A 20,545-nucleotide genomic window follows, 5' to 3' on the forward strand; every position below is an offset into this window, starting at 1 on the left:
ATGACTGCAAAAATAAGAAAACAGTAAGGATTATAATAGTGGTGTTAGGATTCATTTAATAATTTATTACTGTATACCTACTTTTGCAGCCCCCTATATATACAGTTAAGCCCAAAATTATTCATACCTTTACTGAATTTGGAGTATTTTGAATCGTGTTATTTGAGGAATGAGTTTCTTCTGGCTTCAGTTACATAAGAATGTAACTGAAAGAATCACTGCAAGAGACATTTCAAGAAATCCATTGCTTCGGGGGTGTTTTATTGATAGATTTACAAAAAAATGTCATGTCCAGAATTATTCATACCCTTGCTGAGATCAGTTCAAAGTTACATTCAGTAATCAATGGAAAAGCCTCTGTTTGTGATTACAGCCTCCAAACGGTTTTTCTACTTGCTCACAAGGTTTTTGCATGTCTCTACAGGGATTTTGACCCACTCCTCCTTCGCGAAGGTCTCCAGGTCTTTGGGTTAGAAGGCTTCCTTGCCATCACTCCGGTCTTGAGCTCCCTCCACAGATTCTCGATTGGGTTGAGGTCCGGACTTTGGCTTGGCCACTCTCGAACGTCTACATCATTATCCCGGAACCATTTCTTGACTGACTTGGCAGTGTGTTTTGGATCGTTGTCCTGCTGATACGTCCGATGCTCCCCGAGGTGAAGTTTCTCTGCAGACTGTTTGATGTTTTCCTCAATAATCTTGATGTACTGCTCCTTTTTCATGATGCCATCCACTTTGACGAGATTGCCAGGCCCACTGGCTATGAAACATCCCCAAAGCATTATGCTCCTGCCTCCATGCTTGACAGTCTAGACTGTGTTCTTAGGGTTGTATGCTTCACCTTTCTTTCGCCAAACGAAAGCAACATCTCTGTGCCCGAAAAGCTCCATCTTCCTCTCATCCGACCACAGAACTGAGGACCAAAAGCTTGGATCTTTGTCCAGGTGAGCTTTTGCAAAGGCTAGACGAGCCTTTCTGTGCCTGGAATGGAGGAGTGGAGTCTTTCTTGGTCGGCGTCCATGGAGACCCCCCTTGTGCAATGTCCGCTGGAGTGTCTGCCTTGATATCTTGGTCCCAGACTCGCCAAGGTTGTTCAGGAGAGCCTTAATAGTGATCCGTGGATTGTTGTTGGCCTCTCGTCATACTTTTCTTGGGTCCCAGACTCGCCAAGGTTGTTCAGGAGAGCCTTAATAGTGATCCATGGATTGTTGTTGGCCTCTCGTCATACTTTTCTTGGGTCCCAGACTCGCCAAGGTTGTTCAGGAGAGCCTTAATAGTGATCCGTGGATTGTTGTTGGCTTCTCGTCATACTTTTCTTGCCAGACGAGGTGACACCTTTGGCTTCCGACCATGCCCTTCAATGTTTTTTACAGTGTGGAACTCCTTGTACTTCCTAATTATGCTTTGTATGGTGGCAACTGGCACTCGGAACTGCTTCGAAATAGCTGTGTAGCCTTTCCCCTCCTTGTGAGTATTCACAATGCACAACCAAAGGTCCTCACTGACTTCTTTCTTCTTCGCCATGCTGACACTGACCTGAGAATGATTGCATCAGCTCCCCTTAATTTATAGACTAAAAGCAGTGTTATTCTTAGTGGGGCAGATAACAGCAATTTTTGAGAGGAATCGTGCAAATGTTGATACAAGCATCAAATTTTCCACATGTGTTCTCCAGGGGATTCTAATCAAATCTGCCTGATTGGCCATTTGAAAATCCAAATTTTGAAAAATTTGAAAAAAAAAAAACTTTAAAAAAGTCAAGATCACGAATCAATGTTGGATGCTGGCTGAGATTGGTGAATGTTTCAGAAACATCATCAAAGACGTTCCTTGTCTGCCATGCAGTTTTCTTCCCTTTACCGCAGAAGGCAGACACGACGTCACATTCAGTGAACGCATGAAAGTATGGGATCCCTCAAGCTTTCTCAGGCCCTATTGCAGAAACTACCTCATGGACTGGAATCCATCGCTCCTTGGCCAAAGGAAATCCATATGTTCTCAAGACCTAGTTCCTGTAAGGATGGCAGTACAGATATTGCTATGACTAGTACGTCCGTGTCATTAGCCTTGATGATAATGGACTTGCTACCGTCCGTCGTTGCATCCCTGGCGTGTACAAATATTTGAGTGTCAGCTTCTTCATGACAACATGGAGACACAGTATCCAGTGACTTCCTTGTGTTGCTAATGGCATCTTCTCCTTTTGTGACAATGACTACTTGTCGTCTGTGCTTCACACATCTTTTCCGCAAGGAAGTGAAACAGCTCAGTCTTGTTGCTGTCATCTCAAAGAAAGCTTCTCCAGTTACTTGGGGTCTTACTGGTTCCTGTCACTCTTCTTCTGATTCCTTGCCCCCTTTTCGACCTTGCCTCGGACTTCAGACTTGACTTCTTGTACACATCAAACACTACGTCCACCCTCTCGTACCTGGCACCATAGGATTCCACCTTTGGGATGATGTCTTCTTTAGCATAGTCATCAAATATCTTTGAAGTGCGTGGAGGTAGGGCATTGATAAGTGCTGAGCCATCAATGATGACTGCATCTCCCCTTGGTTCTCTGTCTGGGATGTTCACTTGCGCTTCAAGAATTTCAGCCAGCTGTGACTTCAAATTTTTTTGGTTTTTTTTTTTTTTTTTTTCCAAAATTTGGATTTTCAAATGGCCAATCGGGCAGATTTGATCAGAAAGCCCTGCAGAATAGAAATGCCAAATTTGATGCTTGTATCATAATTTGCACGATTTTTCTACTATGTACTACACTATATTGAAATAACTGAGCTATAGGACCTGAATGTTGTGTGCTCATGGCTTCCAGATTCACAACAATATGTCATGGGCAATGCAGTCGTTGAGTTGTGTACAACCCAGATGTGTAGCTCACATCCGGTTGATCACAGGACAACATTTGGCTTGCTTTCCCATATCCAGGTGTGCGATGATGGTGCGGAGGCCAGTGTGGCCCCCGTGAGCCCTGGCAATCTGTCAGCACACTAAAATACGCGTTTTTACATCAGTCTTCCTCACGACGATGTATTCGGTCGTTACTTATGCAATCTCAACCGACTAAACATGCCAAGGGGACTACGGGTCATACGGCAAAGGTTGAAGCGACTTCATTTTCCTCAACACCTCACCAGGAGTTTTGTTTGAAGGTGGTGCGATGCAAATTTTCTTCGTCAATGTGTACCGTGTCACACCACTCCCGGTGGTAGTGGTGGGAGAGGGTATTACGAGTGACGTTTCAGAACCCTCAATTGTGTCAGATTGTGCGAGTAAGAGGACTCCGTGTTATTCTTCACACTTGCTTATCCTATGTTGCTTCACACTCAATTGCAAAAAAAAATCCGGAGTAATTCCTGTTTTATTACCTCCCCCCCCCACCCCCGCATTTTGGGAAGGTGTATATACAGCAGCTTTAGCGTTGTTCCACCTTATCGTGGCATGTTGTTTTTTTCCCAGGCCACTTAAAATGTCAAAAGTACGACACAAGAATAATAATAATAATAATAATAATAGCATATTAATTACAATATTACCATTACAGTAGTGCAAAATAATATTAATAATAAAAATAAACACAGGATTCCCCCACAGCCACTCCAGATAAATTTCAAATTATTTTATGTGATTAGAATAATGGTTTCCTCTTAATCTCACCTGACACCACCAGTAATAAACACAAACGCAAAAATCTGATCCATGTGTGTGTTCCATGACCAAACAACTTTTTTTTGTATACAATGTCGAGGTTCGTATAATAGCTAAAACACAGAACGTACGACAAGGGGAGCAGGAGAGAAGGGGGTGGGGAGAAGGACAAAACAGTGAGGAACAGAGAGACATGAGGAGATCTGTGGAAGGGAGAGGTATAGTACGGGGTACAAAGGGTATACAAGATGGACATGACAGGAACTTTCAGGAAGGAAAGCAGGGAATTTGAAGGAGGTGGGTTTGCAGTGGATTAACGGGGATAGAAAAGATCGTGATTTTGATAAGAGTAAAGAGATGGTGGTGAACAGCTGTTTTGAAGACTTGGAGGGAAGAGTGGGATTGAAGAGAGTGTGAGAGTTTGTTCCAAAGGTGGGGAAAAACAGGGAAATGAAAGAGTGAAGGTGAGCAGTGATTCTTGATTTTCGTTGTTTTACCAGAATGAGGTTGCTGGCAGATCTTGAGCGCCCTGCGAAATATGGGGGGGGGGGGGACATATCTCAGACAGAGCAGGGGGGGAGGGCGAGGCCGGAGAGGACACAGTAGAAGACAAAGACCACCAACCTGTCTGCGGTGACAGAGTGAGATACCCAAAGACTCAGCCTCATCGCGGGAAATATCATTGATCCTAAATGCCTTGGTTTTCACAGTGTGAAGCCGAGAAAGGTGAGAGGCAGGAGAAACAGCCCAGAGGGGTAAAGAAGTACTCTATCAGGCTGTGGACAAAAGCTTTGTATATGGGCAATAACAGCTCGGGTGTGGCAAGGAAGAACTGCACGACGGAGGATGCCCAGTCGGCGACTGGCTTTGGAGGCCAGCTTGGTTATGTGGCTTTCCCAGGAAAGACAATGGCAGATATTGAGACCAAGAAGCTTGAATGAAAGGACATCTTCAAGAGGATTGTTGAGAAAGTACATGGGGGGGGTGGGGTTCCCGACAGTCCTTTCGAAGAGACATAGTGAGAGTGTGAGATTTGTCTGGATTGAAAGACATGTTTCACGTGTTGGACCAGTTTGTGATTTTATCCAGATCTGCAGAGAGCGAAGAAGCTGCTGCTTGTCGGTCTGAGGGATGACAGATGGTATGGCAAAGGGTGGAGTCATCAGCAACGGGATAAAGAGGATTTTCCAGAGAGTCAGAGAGGTCATTGATGAAAACCAGAAAAGGAACAGGGCCCAGAACGCCTCCTTGAGGAATTCCAGCCTGGACAGGAATCCGGAATGAGAGAACTCCATTTAGGGCCACACGTTGGCTGCGACAGGAGAGGAAGTTTGCGAGCCATGAGTGGAGATGGCCTTGGATACCATAGAAAGAGAGTTTGGTGAGCAGGGCAGGGTGCCAGACCGTATCGAAAGCAAGTAATATGTCTATGAATATGAATATCTTCTTCTTCTTCTTTCGGCTGCTCCCGTTTGGGGTCGCCACAGCGGATCATCCGTTATGATCCGCATAATGATTTGGCACAGGTTTTACGCCGGATGCCCTTCCTGACGCAACCCTGGTCGCCTCTTACGACACAGGGATATGGTACACCTATTTTAACCGGGGCATACACCGGGCCCAGTACACTGGTACTCACTTCGCCGACCTCAGAAGGATGACAGGCTGAGTCAACCTCCTGGTGTATTAATTCAGTGGCCCAACGGGGCTTGAACTCAGGACCTTTTGGGTCCCAAGCCGCTGCCCTCACCACTGCGCTAACACCAGGCTGTCTTTGAATATGAATATGTCCATGAATAAGTAATATGTACACACCCAGCCAACAGGGATATGGCTCTGATTTCATGTCTGACATTGAGGATCTCCATCCATTGTTGGGAGAGCAGAAGCAGCATATCTCAGGTAGAGTGACCTGGTCTGAATCAAAATTGATGATGGGAAATCCAGCCATCGGAGAAGAGGAAGGATTTAATGTCTGAAGCGATGCTGGATTCCATAACCTTGCTGATCATTGGGAGAAGGCTGATTTGTCTGTAGTTGCAGGGATCTGTTTTTGCACCATTTTTTATGCAGAGCAGTCATGTTTGCTGATTTCCAAGCAGATGGCAGATGATCTTGAGCAAATGAGAGGGTGAATAGAACAGAGAGAAGGTGAGCAAGAGCAGCAGAGCAGGCTTTCAGGACACGTGGGCTGATGCCGTCTTGACCGGTTGTAGAAGCTCTCCACTTTGTCAGGAGAAAAGGACACAGAGTCCAGGGTCAGCTGGGTGCGATTGAGTAAGGTGGTACAGAAAGCGATGGGTTTGGGACACAAGATTTAGATGCAAACACAGAGTTTAGGCATTCAGCCTTTTCACGTGCAGTGTCAGCTGTGCGGCCATTTGAGGTAAGGGATGGGGATGGAGGCAAAACATACAACAGAAACAGACTTAACTCGACGTCACCAGGCTTTGGAGGAGGGAGGCAGGTTTGAAAGTTCAGACTTGAGATCAGAAAGATGTTGTTTTCTGGCTCTCCTGAGGGTAGACACACACTTGCTCCAACCTTTATGGAAGGAACTGAGATTGCCTTCAGTTGGATTACCCTAGAATGAGGCGAAGGCAAGTTGTTTCAGGACAACTGCCTCGCTACAAGCTTCGGTGTACCATGAGCGGGAGGAAGGATAGGACAACTGAAGCCGAGATGGGATAAATCTGTGCATGAGAGAGAGCAAGTTTCTTTGAAAGAATTCTCAGGACAAGTTGATGTTGGAGAAAGCAGAGATGGGAGACCAGTCTAAAAGTTTGATGGCTGCTTGAAGTCCCTGACAGTCAGCCTGAGAGAAATGCCAGACTCGACGGCACTGAGGTGGTTCTCTAATAACAGCCAGAGAGATGTTTACTTTGACAAGCATGTGGTCAGATGATCCGATTGGAGCAGAAGGAGAACAGCAGATATTTTCAGGGAAATTTGTCACTATCAGATCCGGAAGAGATGAACTACCGTTATTTGAGATCCGGGTCGGGAAGTTGACAGATTGTTTCAGTCCCAATGGGTCGCGGAAGCCTTTTGCTGAATGCCATGGCAGGTGAGAGAGGTACCCACACCCAGCCAACTGGCATGATGACAATTGAAGTCACCACATATGAGGAAGAGAGAGTTCTGATGAGAGGATAGAAGTTGGTCCATGCTTTCAGAGAGCAAGATGTAAATGGAGTCATCACTGTTAGGTGAACGGTACAATACACATATAAACATGAGGTGGGAGTGGAGGGGAAGCTGTTGCCAGAGGTATTCCTGGGGTGTAGGGGAGTGAGGGCTTTGATGGAGAGTGAGGAATAGTCTGTGATGAAGAGTGAAACTCCACCACCAGGAAGAGGTCAGGTCTGTCATACTGGAGGTAACCAGGGAGAGATAACCCTTTACTGCTGAGTTTAGACTGCTGAGACCTCTTCGACCTGAGAAGACCAATTACGACCCGCAAGACCCTAAAGAACCCGAGGACCCTTATATCCTGTAGACCCTTTAAGACTACTATAAATGGATGAGGTGTTTGCGTGTGTAGAATATTTTTGTGGAATTCTACGAAAGCGTTCTGATGTGGAATGTGATACACCAAAATGATGGTCATAAACTCCTGAGTTGATTAGGCTGATTAACTACAACAATCATTTCGAATTCCCATGTTTTAAATGCACATCATGCTAAGGTAGATAAAGCAGCTTATATTAATATGTCCTTCGACCAAGGCATGGTATTCCAATTGCAAAATAAATAACAAAAACAATGATAACATTGTAACAAAGCATATATTCATGAATACTAATATTTACAACAATAATAAGAATAGTGGTATCATATGGCAATAATAATACTGTTGTGGTTACCAAATTCGCAAACCACCATTCAGGTCCCTTAGGTGAGGTATCTCGGTAAGTGCATGTGTAGTTAGGCCCAAACCCGTTGTCTAGTGGGAATACATGTCATTTATACGTGCTGCGACTCTTCAGGATAGCCGTTTTTCTTTTACTATCTTTATTTTGGACCAACCGCCATGATTACCACCACAACCACAACATCAACCACCAACCACAACACCGCTTCACCACAACCGCCACGACCTTCACGTCACACCTCGCAACCGTAGCATCGCCACCGTTCTTGCCCCGCTGTGAGTACCGGTGTTGGACTCGTGCAGGGCGCACGTTGAACAGCGTGTACAAAATCACGGATTTTGTGCTTCAAAAACGGATCAAAAACGACACACGCCCACTTTTTGCCGTCCAATCGGTGAGCGAGGGGCGATTTGGCCCCGCCTCCAGAACGATCGATATATGCAAATTTGTGGATCAAAAAGCCTTCACGCCCACTTTTTCTCGGGCCAATGGGGAGCGAGGTGAAAGGTCAAAGGGAGGGGGTCAAAGGCGAAGCTACGGGGGGATAAAAGGACCGTATTCGTCAGTCAGAGGGTGTGGAAGTCTGGAGCCCGAAGCCTGCAGTAGCTGGAGAAGCTGAAGAGAGTCGAACGAGGAGAGCCCAAAGCAGAGTCCAGGGTGGAGAGTCCAGAGGCGGAGAGGCGGCAGCGGCGAAGGCAGACGAGGGGGTGCTCGCGACGGTGCCGGGAGCTGCACGCCCGAGGAAGGCCGGCAGCGCGACCTGGCCGAGGTGGAGACGCACACCAGGGATAATAAAGATCCTCTATACCCCGAGCATCAGCAACCCCCTCCTGTTTCCCCCCGCGCTGAGATAGTGCGACCAAGGGGGCCCCTTTCCCACCCCCTGCCAGACACTGTCCGCGAGGTCCGCGGGTTGGGGCGCCATCGCCGCTCCTCGTCTCATCACCAGACGGGTAGGCGCGACCCGGTCTCGGCCTCAGGCCCGCCTCATCCTTGAGGGTATTCTTTCCTTGGTTTTGGGTATGTGTTGTCGGCGCCGTCTGTGAAGTAGAATTGTATAAGTGTTGCCGTGTGCTCGGTAGTCGGTATTAGCTCTGCATTGTTTTCGCTTTTATATTTGCTTTTTGTGTAAATGGAATTGTGTTTTTTCTGTGTGCATTTGGTGGAATTGTATTTGTGTGCTTCCCGTGTGCCGCGAATAAATGTGCTTTATTGTTGAACTGTTCTCCCGCTTCGCTTCGTCTTTTCCTCCATTGAACCCTCATCTTGCTTCACGTAAAGGGTTGGTAGTGGGCTGAGTACGCCCGATAATTAATCGAACCGTCGAGGTCGACGATAACACCGCTCGGTTATTCTGATAGTACGGAACGGGTCGCTTAAGTGGCCCGTGTCCGAGGTCGACCTGCGGCGAGGTGCGATCGCCCGGTCTACCCTCCGCGTGGGTACTTAGGTAGGTCGAATTTGGCGAGCAACCCTATCCCACGCGGGGGCTGATTGGCTCGATCGCGGTGAGACCGAAAGGTCCACCCGTGACTGGTTCCCGGCGTTAGTCCGAGAGGGTCACGACTGGATTGTCCGTCCGGTGGGCGACGTGCCGCGATTCGAGTTACGTGGCCGTCAGCACGCCGGCGGGTGCGGAATCCGCAACAATACCGAACATATAATCCCTGTGCGGGCCCCAGGCACATCTGAGCTTGGTGAATGACAAGCTTAATGCTCAAGCAGTGCAGCAGGCGGGTATGCAACAAGGCTGTGAAGACCAATGAAAATTTGGTCCATCGGACCAATGGGGCCACTGGTATTATAAAAGTCTTTGGTACAACACAGGGTTCAACTCAGCAAACTTTCCCAGGCTCAGAGAAAAGCGCTCTAACCATTTCGCCAGTCATTAGTAAATAAATAATAAATCATTGAAATACTTTGTGACCTGTCTCATTATTCTTCAGCACAAAACACCAAGTTGTAAAAAGGGAAGAATTTCCTGAACCACCAAATATCAGAGTGGTTTGAGTTCAACCCAAGAGTGAACCGTTTCAGTTCAACACTGAACCTTCACTCCATTTATAGATTGGAAAATAGTTTGTTGCAAAACGTCAGTTCCAGTGAATTATTGATTATAAAGTGATTTGATGTTGATGATGAAGTGAATTGTGAATTAAAATTATTTTGTATGCAGCTTGTGGGTGCTGGTTGCATCATTGCTGGGATCACATTTGTGCCACTGATGCAGTGCCCTGTTTCCAATAAGTCGGTACTCATTTTGTCAACCTCGGCGGAATGACAGGCTGAGTCAACCCACTTGGTGTGATTTAACGGTGCGGCAGGGGCTCAAACTCAAGAAACATGATCCTGAACCAGCCAACTTAACCGTTAAACCAGCAGTAGGCTTACCTTATTGGCTTCTTTAATACTATACAACATTGATTGAAGGGGGTGGGAGTGTGGAACCTTTCACAGCTCTTACTCATTTTGCACTCAACCAGAATTCCAAGGGAAGTGACTTTTAAAACTCATGCAATCCTTCAGATGAGGAAATTGATCATGCAATGCCAATGGCAGCCTTACACCCTGCTGTGCATGTGACATTTTGAATGTTATAGTTTGGTAGCTTTACCATGAAATACTGCAGTAATTGGAATTTTTATTTATTGCTGAGTTAAAATATCAATACATCATAAAATTAGAAGGGCACTCGGTAGAGCGCATACCTCCACCAGCCTGATTAGTTTACATCTTGTATCCCACAGATAAGCTGGATCTGCTGAATCCATCCGTTACTTTTTTCAGATATCGTGCCATATCATTTTAGCCCCATCACTCAATGGTGAAGAATCACTTTAAAAAAAATTAGCGGATTCGGATCTTTACCAAAATCGAAACAATTCTTCATTGTTGCATTCCCAACGTGCCCACCAAGTTTCATCTGAATCCGTCCACAAAATCACTTTTAAAATTATCGGGTCCAGATCTGGATCTTCACCAAAATCTAATCATTTCGTCTTTATCACATACTCAAGCTCTCTTCCAAATCTGTCCCCAAACTTTTGAGATATCCTGTTCAGACAGGCAGACAGACGTGAAAACATAATCTCCATCCACCTTTCGTGGCGGATGTAACAAACAACACGACTAGTCATCTTTGGCAATCACACTCCATCTGGGTATGGCAAGTAATGGTGAGGAGCGTTGAAATAGATAGATGGACAGATTACAGAACTTCACAATTTACTTTAAACTCTTCAGTGAGATTGAGTGTCCTCTTTCTGGAAAGGTGCCAACTCACATTGATGTATAAATTAATGAAATTCGTTTAGAAGCTGCAAAAAGTATACAAACAAGCATGAAAATATCCATTTTGTAGGTGATTGTGTACGGAGTGCTGTTGGTGGGGGTCTTGTTAAGGGGGGTTTTGTGGTTGATGTGTGTTTTTAACCAAGCCCATGCCCCCTCTCCTGAGGGGAAGAAAAGGGAGGGAGGGAGAATAATTACAAAAAAACTACAAAAAAAACCATAAAAAACAAGGACAAATGTGTCCAAGAGCCGCGTCCTAAAGGTTTTGTCTTCACCAGAAGAAGAGGAAGAAGAAGAAAAAAAACAAACAAACAAAACAAAAAAAAACTTTCGATATTTCGTCACGTGCCTTGATTGAGCCAATAGCGAGACCCGTCATGGACGATCGTCGTTCATGACGAGAAAATAGTGTATTTACGAAATTACAATACATTAAATGGAATAATCTTAAAATAGTAACGTGAACTTTTTGAAACTTTAAAGCAAATGTCCGAATATATTTAAAAGTTCATGATAGACGCTCTCAAAAGGCACCCTCAATGCGAGGATGTGTACAGGTGTTTAGTATTTAAGGAGATCCGGATCATGTATATAAAAGAGCTGAGTCCTAAAGGCTTTGTCTTCAGAAGAAGAACAAGAAGAACAACGCGGAACTCCCTTAGAGCCACGTCATTAATAGAGCCATTTCATTAATTAAAAACTTTTTTTGTGTGTTCTTCCTTGGATCTTGTGTCGATGGGTTGGTGTGGTGTCCTTGCAGGCATGATGGGCTGAATGGCCTCCACCTGTGTTGGATTTCCTTGTTCCTTGTTCCATTGTCATTAAACCTCCCAGAAGGGGAACTGTGTTCTCAACGCCTCACTGCCGTCTATCAAAACATCCGAACGATACTGCAAGTGGGACATTGGCTAATAATTAACACATCCAGGCAAAAACAGCATTCCTTTCCTGTAGTAATTCTCTGCCGACGACTGCAGTAGGACCTGTTACCAAGTATAGTACATGAGAGTACTACTCTCATGTACTATAATTCGAACGACAGCATTTTTGCTTGGGTATGGTCTAAGTCTAACCAGTGGAGAAAAGACGATCGGGCAGTTTATAAAGATCAAAAGGATCTTCACCAAAATCTAATCATTTCGTCTTTATCACATACTCAAGCTCTCTTCCAAATCTGTCCCCAAACTTTTGAGATATCCTGTTCAGACAGGCAGACAGACGTGAAAACATAATCTCCATCCACCTTTCGTGGCGGATGTAACAAACAACACGAGTAGTCATCCTTGGCTACTTTTACAGGCATTTACAGGCAAAGAGTTCACAAGAGAAAGATCTTACCCTATAAGCGCATCAGCCCACTTATTCATTCAACTCAGCAGGTTTCTACACACGTAGGCACCCCATACCATCCGGGAAATAAGAAGGAAGGATGATAGACAGAGAGAGAAGGTGGCGGCGGGACTTGTTGGTGACCCCTTGCTCACCCGCCGCAAGCCTGCAGGCTTGTGTTCATCCCAACGAGAAACAGGGAGGGGGGAGAGAAGAGGGTGGGGAGGGGGGGGTAATGATGTGGTGCACCATGTGGTGAGACGTGCGAGTGAATGTTCATGGTGCGACAGAGAAAATCATGAATGCGAGTCAATAACCTAGCCCTGATCGGATGAAGGGTGTAATCGTTGAATACTCTGCGCGTTCCAAGTGAACAAAATTAGAAGTAGGGACAGCCAGAGAAAGTGTGTGTGAGGTGGTTATTATCTCCAATAGCAGGTTTTAGAAGGTGGAACAGGGCCCTCCCAGGTGTGTGTGTGTGTGTGTGTGTGTGTGTGTGTGTGTGTGTGTGTGTGTGTGTGTGTGTGTGTGTGTGTGTGTGGGTGTGTGTGTGTGTGTGTGTGTGTGTGTGTGTGTGTGTGTGTGTGTGTGTGTGTGTGCGCAAGTTGCTGTTGTTGGCTGCTATCTCCACACATGGGTGGGTTTCAGGAGATGGAGCAAAGATCTACCAGGTGTCAAAGTATCCACCTCTGTGAGTCAGTGTGTTGGACGGTGCATCCAGGGAAACTCGATGGCTTATCAGCTCTGCACCATGGCACCAGCATGTTCATTCTCAAAGAGGCTTGTTCTTGCAGAGAGAGGTTCCGCCTTGATTCCTTGACTTTCCCCAGACACGTACAAGGCTGCGTCCTTGAATTATCAGGCTTATAATGTTCCTCAGAGAGGCTTGGTTCTGGGGCCTGGCCCTCAAGCTCAGCTTGTGCTTTGGTTGATGTGTTCCTGTCGCCACGTGGCACTCATTTTCTGAGCTCGTGGTTTTGCAATGGAACCCACGACCAAGCCCGTCCATTTGCCGCACTTTGTTCTGCTCTTTCTTGCTTGCTCAAGATTTTCACTGCCGATCTGTACTACTTTATGATGCGCTTGCTTGCATTTGCTGTGATTTGTAATGTAGCTTTTGTGAGGTGTAATGTGTGTTGCAAAAAAGGTGCGGAATGGGGGGGGGGGGAGTTAATAGATATCCTGCCTGCCCGTGGAGGACTGGTTGGATAACCGGGACGTATGCACACTTGCCTCTCAGCTGTCGAGCCAGAGTTCAAATCTCGACCCAACTATAAAGGGTCATCCTGGTGTTTCACATGCAGATTCATCAATATGTGTGCCACCCGTCAAATGGATGTTAAACTGGCCTCCAATCTGCTGGCATTCGTTGGCGGATGATAAAGATCCCACAATGTCCTTTGTAAAGAGGTGAGCTCACACCAGCACCATTAACAAATTCCAAATGCTGGGAGAGGGATGGCAAACCACCCAGCACGACCCCTGGCCAGGAAACTGCTATGGCAGAACCAACGCTCTGTAACACAGAGTATGGTACTTCGATTGGATGTACATAGTAATGGACTCGGTCTTCCTAATGGGCAACGAGAGACCACTGGAGATGAATTCCCAAGACGCCGAGCGGAGACGTTCTATACACACAGTGACTCCACAGTGTGATGGTATTTGGATTAATTTGGCCAAGCAGCAGTTTCAGCACTCACGTGGTTTTGAAGGGAATGTGGTTTTGCAGCACAAATATAAATAAATATATATATATATATATATTAATCAGGCTCATGGTGACAGTAAGAACACCGAATAAAGGGAGATTAAAAACCTCCATCAGCACACACGCTGTAGATACAAAAGTAAATGTAGATCCTTTTATTACAAAAGTAAAAATATATGCATGCACAATTTACAAATCAGAAAACAAAGAAGAGAAAAAGGATTAAAGCGAGAGGAAAAGCAGGAAATGAAAAAAAAATGTTCATTTGAAATCAAAGAAAAGTAAAACAGAAAAATTATAGCAATACCACAAATTCCAAAAAGGTTACATCATTTTAGGAATGATCTCAAACAAATAATACCAAATCATTTTCATGCACCTCGCAAACACCCTCCAAGCACCATTTTTCCACAAAATCATTAACAACATCCATGGCTTTGGGAAACTTAAATTCAAGTTTTAATCTTGTGGAAACAAGCGCACTAAAAATGACATTACATTGCATTGTTGGAGGGGTTTTCCATTTCTCTTCTCCTTTCTCGATAAATATTTAGCAAGCTTTGTTATACCAACAAAAAGCACAGCAGTTCATACTTTCTGCCATGTTGGCATTCTTTTTTATACCCAAAAATAAATGATCGAAAATTAAACATGAAATTAATTTTGAGAGAAACAAAATTTAACCAATGAAATAATGGAATGTATTTCACAGTTAATAAAAACAATGAAATATGACCTCGTTTACAGAGCAAAATGGGCAGGATGCGGATATTGGGGCAAAGTTCCTGACATGTGTTACATGGGATGATCCAGTGGGCAAGGTGCCACTGGAGATCTCCCATTCTTTTGGCGATTGGTTTACAATACATTGATTCCCACACAAGTTCAGTGGGGGTACCGGCAGGAACTAGCCTCTTCCAACGTGACACTCCATTTAGTGGTGAAACGCTGATAATTATCTTTAAACATAACTTGTAGAGGTTCTTTCTGGTGGCAGTATGTAGTTCATTTGTCGCTGTGCTGACAGGGGGGAGATCTCTGGGAGAACAGTCAAAGAGCAGTTTAGGGAAATAGGGTTCATCAGGATGAACATGAGTGTTTTGAGTCCATAGTAGTTGTAACTGATGATTTTTTTGCTCAACTTTCCTCATTATTAGTCCAAGTGTCCTCTTGGATCGAATCCCTGTTGAAGTTGAGATTTCCTCCACAGTCTTCCAGCCTACACCAGAGTTTGGCCATAAGTGCCATGCTTTGTTTATGCCCACGTCATTGAACCGCTGGCACAATTTAAGGCTCCTCAATATATCAGGAAAGAGAGGGTTGGAAAATAGCGGCTCAACTTCGAACATCCCTGGGGAGTATGCGTCCGCTTTGCGACTCACAGAGTCCTTTCCAGGCATTGAGAAGGCTCTGATAAAATAAGGGGAGTACCGATGTATCTGCAACCTTGAGGTGTGTCAGGAATACTTTGAGACCATAGCCAAAACTGTCCGCTTGTTGCAAAATGTGACAGGCCAAGGGGTGGTTTGGCAGGTGTTCAGCATATAGGAGGTGTTTGACGGAGGACAAGCGAAAGGCCATGATGCGGGACTTCACATGAACTAGGTTTTCACCTCCATTGGATGAAGTATGGCATATTACATTTGGCTGCAACCAATGATGGACTCCCCTCCCCCCCCATCCCCCCCAAAAAAGTCCACCACTTTTGCCTTTATCGTGCCCAGCAGTACTTTCGGTGGTTGCAGGCAAATAAATTTATGCCATAGAGCTGCAGCAACCAAGTTATTGGCCACCAAGACTAAGCCCTCATAAGATAGATGTGATAGGGCTCTTCTCTACCTGTTCAATTTCTTTCTTATTTCTTCAGTTGTGCCTTGCCAGTTATTTTTCATAAATTGTGTGGAACCCCAGGAAAACACCAAGATATGCAGCACCTTCTGTCTTCCATTCTAGGTTTTCCGGAAGTGGTGGTGGAGGTGTCAAGACAGGAAGGCAATTTTTCAGATATGGCACCCACAGTGCCTTAATTTTCTTCCAATGAATTTTAAGGGAAGAAGCCAGGAAAAGTTCTCAGGGATTCTGTGAGTGCAGCGATATCTTGGTTGTTCCTGATGATGACACAAACATCATCAGCATAAGTGGAGGACTCCTTGGAAAGCAAGTTAGACCAGAGATATTCTCCCTGACTGCACAAAGTAATGGTTCTCTTGCCAACGCAAAGAGCAAGCCTGAAACTGGGCAACCCTGCCGCACCCCTCTCTGAACCTATTTTGGGGAAATCAATTCATTGTTCACCTTCATTTTACTAAATATGTCAGTGTACAATAAAGGTTCTGAAATTCACCCCAAATCCATATGCTTTGAGGATCCGCCACAAGAAAACATAATAAACACTGTCGAAAGCTTTTTCCAAGTCTAAAAAAATATATATAAAAGTCATTTCGATCAACACAAGCATACGTTACATCCTGAACCAAGAAAATGTTATCATAAATGGAACGACCAGGGATGTAGAAAGTCTGATCAGGTAGGACGAGATTGCCAATGACTTTCTTCAGTCGATTTGCCATCGCTTTTGAAAAGAGTTTAGAGTCAGTACAAAGCAATAAGATCAGTTGCCAGTTTTCCATCCGTCTGAGATCACCCGACTTTTGGAGAAGGCTCACCACTGCTCTCCGGAAACTTAATGGTGTTACAAGGATTCATGGATTATATTCAAGACTTCCGGACCTATAAGGTCCCAAAATTCCAAATGAAATTCTGCAGGTATGCCATCAATTCCGGGTGCCTTTCCAGAGTCCATTTCACCCAGGGCTCGTTCTAGTTCCGTGAGGTTTAACGGCACCTCCAGCTCCAGACGCTGAGTCTCAGTCAGGGATGGGAGATGGGAGGTAAAGAGGTTTACCTTATCCTCAAAAAACATCTTTTTTTTTTTAAATAGTTCTGAATAGAACTTTCGAATGGTATTTTTTACCTCGTCAGAATTTGTAATTACATTTTCACTGGTGTCCAAAACTGAAAAATAAGCTGAGATGGCTTGGTTTCGACTTCAAGGTGGAAAAAAGATTTACTCGGGCTATCCGATACGAGATTTTGTATCCTAAGCCGAACTAATAATCCAGCAGCCTTTTCCTGCAATAACTCTCAAAGCTGGGTCCTTCTTTCGAGGAGAAATTTATAATTTGTCTCATTCTCGTTTTGCCAGTTTGTTCTCCAGTTTTAGAATTTGGGTTTCTAACCGGGCTAATGTGATTTGACTTGTACGAGTCCTGTATGACAAATTGTTGATGAAACTTGTATATGGGTTTTCAGATTGTCCCACCAAACATTACAAGATTGGAAATAAGGCTTTGTTTCTGCTAACGCTATCCAGAGATTGCAAAAAGCTTCTTTAAAAGTGGCATCATCAAGAAGATGAGTATTACTCATTTTAAATTTTAAAAACAATTTTAAATGGTTTACAACTACTGAAAATATTTTTTTTCGTCAGAGATCTCGCTTGGTGCATAAGGCCTAGGTCACATTTGCCGCGGCGGCCTTGGGGTCTCCCTTCGGCCTTACCTTGTGTTTTTACCTTCATTTGTGATGTTTGTTTTTTTAATCATCTTGTGTTTTCATTAATAACAAAAAAAAGCAATCCGATCACGTGGTGTGACGGACTGTCGGGCAAGGATTGAATTTCACAGCAAAACCAGTTGTAATTTGGAATATCCATGATTACGTCAGCCCGATGCGTTTGATGAAAGTGATTGGGGTTCTGCGGGCATATCATGTTTGATGAGCTGCCCTGGGGGCAGCGCTCTCGCAGGGTGCGCGAGCGATCGGAACCCAGGCCAGAGCTCGAGCCTGTGTGGACCTTTGGTTGTGGTGATTGTCCCAGTTTACATACAATACACCGCCACCGAAGGTCATTTACTCATCTTATTTCATCTTAAACATGGGTAATTTCAGTTTAAAGTGTCTTGAAAGTGGGTTTTCTTTGGGTCCACGAACGAATTAATTCACTCCATTATTTCTTATTGGGAAAATATTTTTGGAATCCAAACTTTTTGCAATCCGAACAGCCTCCTGGAACGAATTAAATTGGGATTCTGGGGGCACCACGGTATAGGCAAACACTTATACTCCGATCTCTAGCGGTAGCGCGTGGTGTGACGTGCACGGTGGACGCACGGTTGACGCAGACTGCCACGGAGGCCGTACGTAGGTGCACGGCGGGCGTAGGGGAACCGTGCGTCGACCCTGAGTTGCCCGCAGGTAGTCACACAGACTGCAAGGCCACCATACGGTGACCGTGGAAATAGTGCGGCCGCCGTAATTTTTGGGGGGTTGGGAAAATTCCTTTTTCATTGAGAAGAGCTTATGGCAGCCGCACGAATAATGCAAGCCCACCGTACGCCCTACGTACAGTCGACGTGGAATGCATCTACGTCATAACTTGGCTTGTCGAATTGCTATGGCGAACGTAGAAATGAAAAAAGTTATAACTCCGCACTACAATTCCACGGCGACCATACGGCCTGAAAAATATAGCCAAACGGCGTAGGGCCTCCCTGAGGAAACCTTAGTTTCTTTGCGGCCACCGCACGTTTCTGTCAATTCAGAGGGCGTATGGCCACCGTATCCTCGCCGGAGAGCAAATGTGACCTAGGCCTAAATATTAAAAATGAAAATTTTTAAGTTACTAATCACCAGTTCCAGGGAAACGAAACGGCCCTTTATCACTTCCTGAAAGAGGCAAGATTCAGCTGCAAGCCCTGGTTTTAAACGAAAAGCAACTCCAGCAGATAGGGAAGACATGTTACGAAAGAAACATTTACCTTTAAAAATTCTGCACCAGTCATGCTCAACCTTACCAGTGATACGAGTTTCCAGCAAGAGGATCACATCAACTTGCTTCCATTGTAATAAAGTACTAACTTGGGTCTGACGGATGTGGTTAGCACCACCACCATTTATATTAAGTGTTGCAAAATTGAGTGTTTTCATCATTTAGTAGTAGTTTTTGTTTTATGCTGAGAATACTCAGCCTTTGGCTTTGTTATAATTTTCTTTAGACGATGAAACTGTGATTTTGTTAGATTTAGTTCTTCAGAGTTTTTTAGAACATGCTTTGCAGTCTGAATAAAGGGAGCCATATTGGGAAAGTGATCAATGATTATAACATTCCGTATCTATAAGTTTCATTGAGAAATGAGAGAAAAAGGTGTGGAGGGATTTGGGGCTGATCTGCCATTGGCTGTGACAACACAGTTATGTCCATCTCCTCATCTGATTCGATTGAATCAGACAATGTTCCACTGGGGTCCGGGTCGATACTTTCAGCTATTTTTATTTGAAGAGCCGTTAATCCAGCATTGGGGGGGGGGGGTCTCCAGAATGTTGGGTTTGGGAAAGGTTGTGGTCCAACAGAGATCCTGTGTTTTCTGTAATTAAGTGTTGTGTTATGACTGGCGATTGGTCCGGTATACCAGACTCAGAACAGTACAAACCATATTTACATCATAGAGATGAGTTATCTGTCCAGTCAGAATGCTTATCGGTGTCATCATGCCAAAGCAGTGAAGAGAGAAGTTGGTTTCTGAACTTCATAGTTCCCACCCTGGTTTTGTTACGATGAAAGCTATCGCAAGGTCTCATGTTTGGTGGCCTGGTATTGATTCTGAACTTGAATCTTGTGTTCATTGTTGTGATACGTGTATGCAGCTCAGCAAGTCACCAGCGGAATCACCACTGAGTCTTTGTTCCCGGCCTTCCAAACCTTGGTCCAGGATTCATGTTGACTTTGCAGGTCCGTTCTTAGGGAAAATGTTCCTTGTTGTCATTGATGCATTTTCCAAGTGGATTGAGTGCTCTATCATTTCGACCAGCACCTCTGCTGCCACCATTGAAAACTTGCGTATCATATTCGCTACTCACGGTCCACCTGATGTGATAGTAAGCAATAATGGTTCGTGTTTTACATGTTAGGAATTTCAGGAATTCATGAGATTGAATGGTAAACATGTCCGTTCTGCTCCGTTTAAATTTAAACCCACCTCTAATGGTCAGGCAGAGGGTGCTGTGCAGATTATCAAGCAAGGGTTAAGGCGTGTTACTCCAGGTTCACTTCAAACACGTTTGTCACGCATGTTGCTCAGTTACAGATCCAGACCACAACTGGAGTGCCTCCAGCCAAATTGCTTATGAAGCGAGAACTCAAAACCAGACCTTCTCTTGTTCATGCTGACATCGGTGAAACTGTTGATAACAAGCGTCAGAGTCAGAAATACTATCATGATCGAACGTCTGCATCGCGTGACTTTGCTATAAATGATCCAGTTTATGTACTGAACCACGGCCTTGTAGCAAAATGGCTGCCAGTTGTTATGAGCAAGGAAGGAACGTGTATTTTTTGTGTCGAGCTGAAAGATGGGCATACAGTTCGGAAACGTGGATCAAATCAAGCTGCGTTATATTGAGTTGGTGGATGATGCAAATTCTGTGATTCATCCAGTTATTGTTCCGTTGTCCGAGAATGCAACTGTTGTTTCCGAGGCTGCATCTGAAGTTGGCAGTAATGAGTCTCCCCCAGAAGTTTCTGTACCTGTACTCGCTGGCAGTCCGGTGCGTTCGTCCATGTCACCGAAATCTGTGCCTGTAACAACTCCTTTGTGTAGGTCCTCCCATGTATCTAAACATCCAGACTG

The 20,545-nt window shown here is 44.8% G+C and overlaps 1 protein-coding gene across 1 annotated transcript in view; it reads right to left on the minus strand.

Moving 5' to 3' along the window:
- Positions 1 to 12,284, minus strand: part of LOC147009699 (cytoplasmic protein NCK2-like) — a 165,205-nt gene extending 152,921 nt beyond the window's left edge. Inside the window, exon 1 of the mRNA XM_085862341.1 lies at positions 12,155 to 12,284. The gene's annotated coding sequence lies outside the window, so the exon portion shown is untranslated. The remainder of the gene's footprint in view (positions 1 to 12,154) is intronic.
- Between the last annotated feature and the right edge of the window lie 8,261 nt (positions 12,285 to 20,545).

This window comes from Eptatretus burgeri, chromosome 17, assembly GCF_056783735.1.
Source record: "Eptatretus burgeri isolate ZD-2024b chromosome 17, Ebu_testis_v1, whole genome shotgun sequence".
In the NCBI taxonomy this organism is placed as follows: domain Eukaryota; kingdom Metazoa; phylum Chordata; class Myxini; order Myxiniformes; family Myxinidae; genus Eptatretus; species Eptatretus burgeri.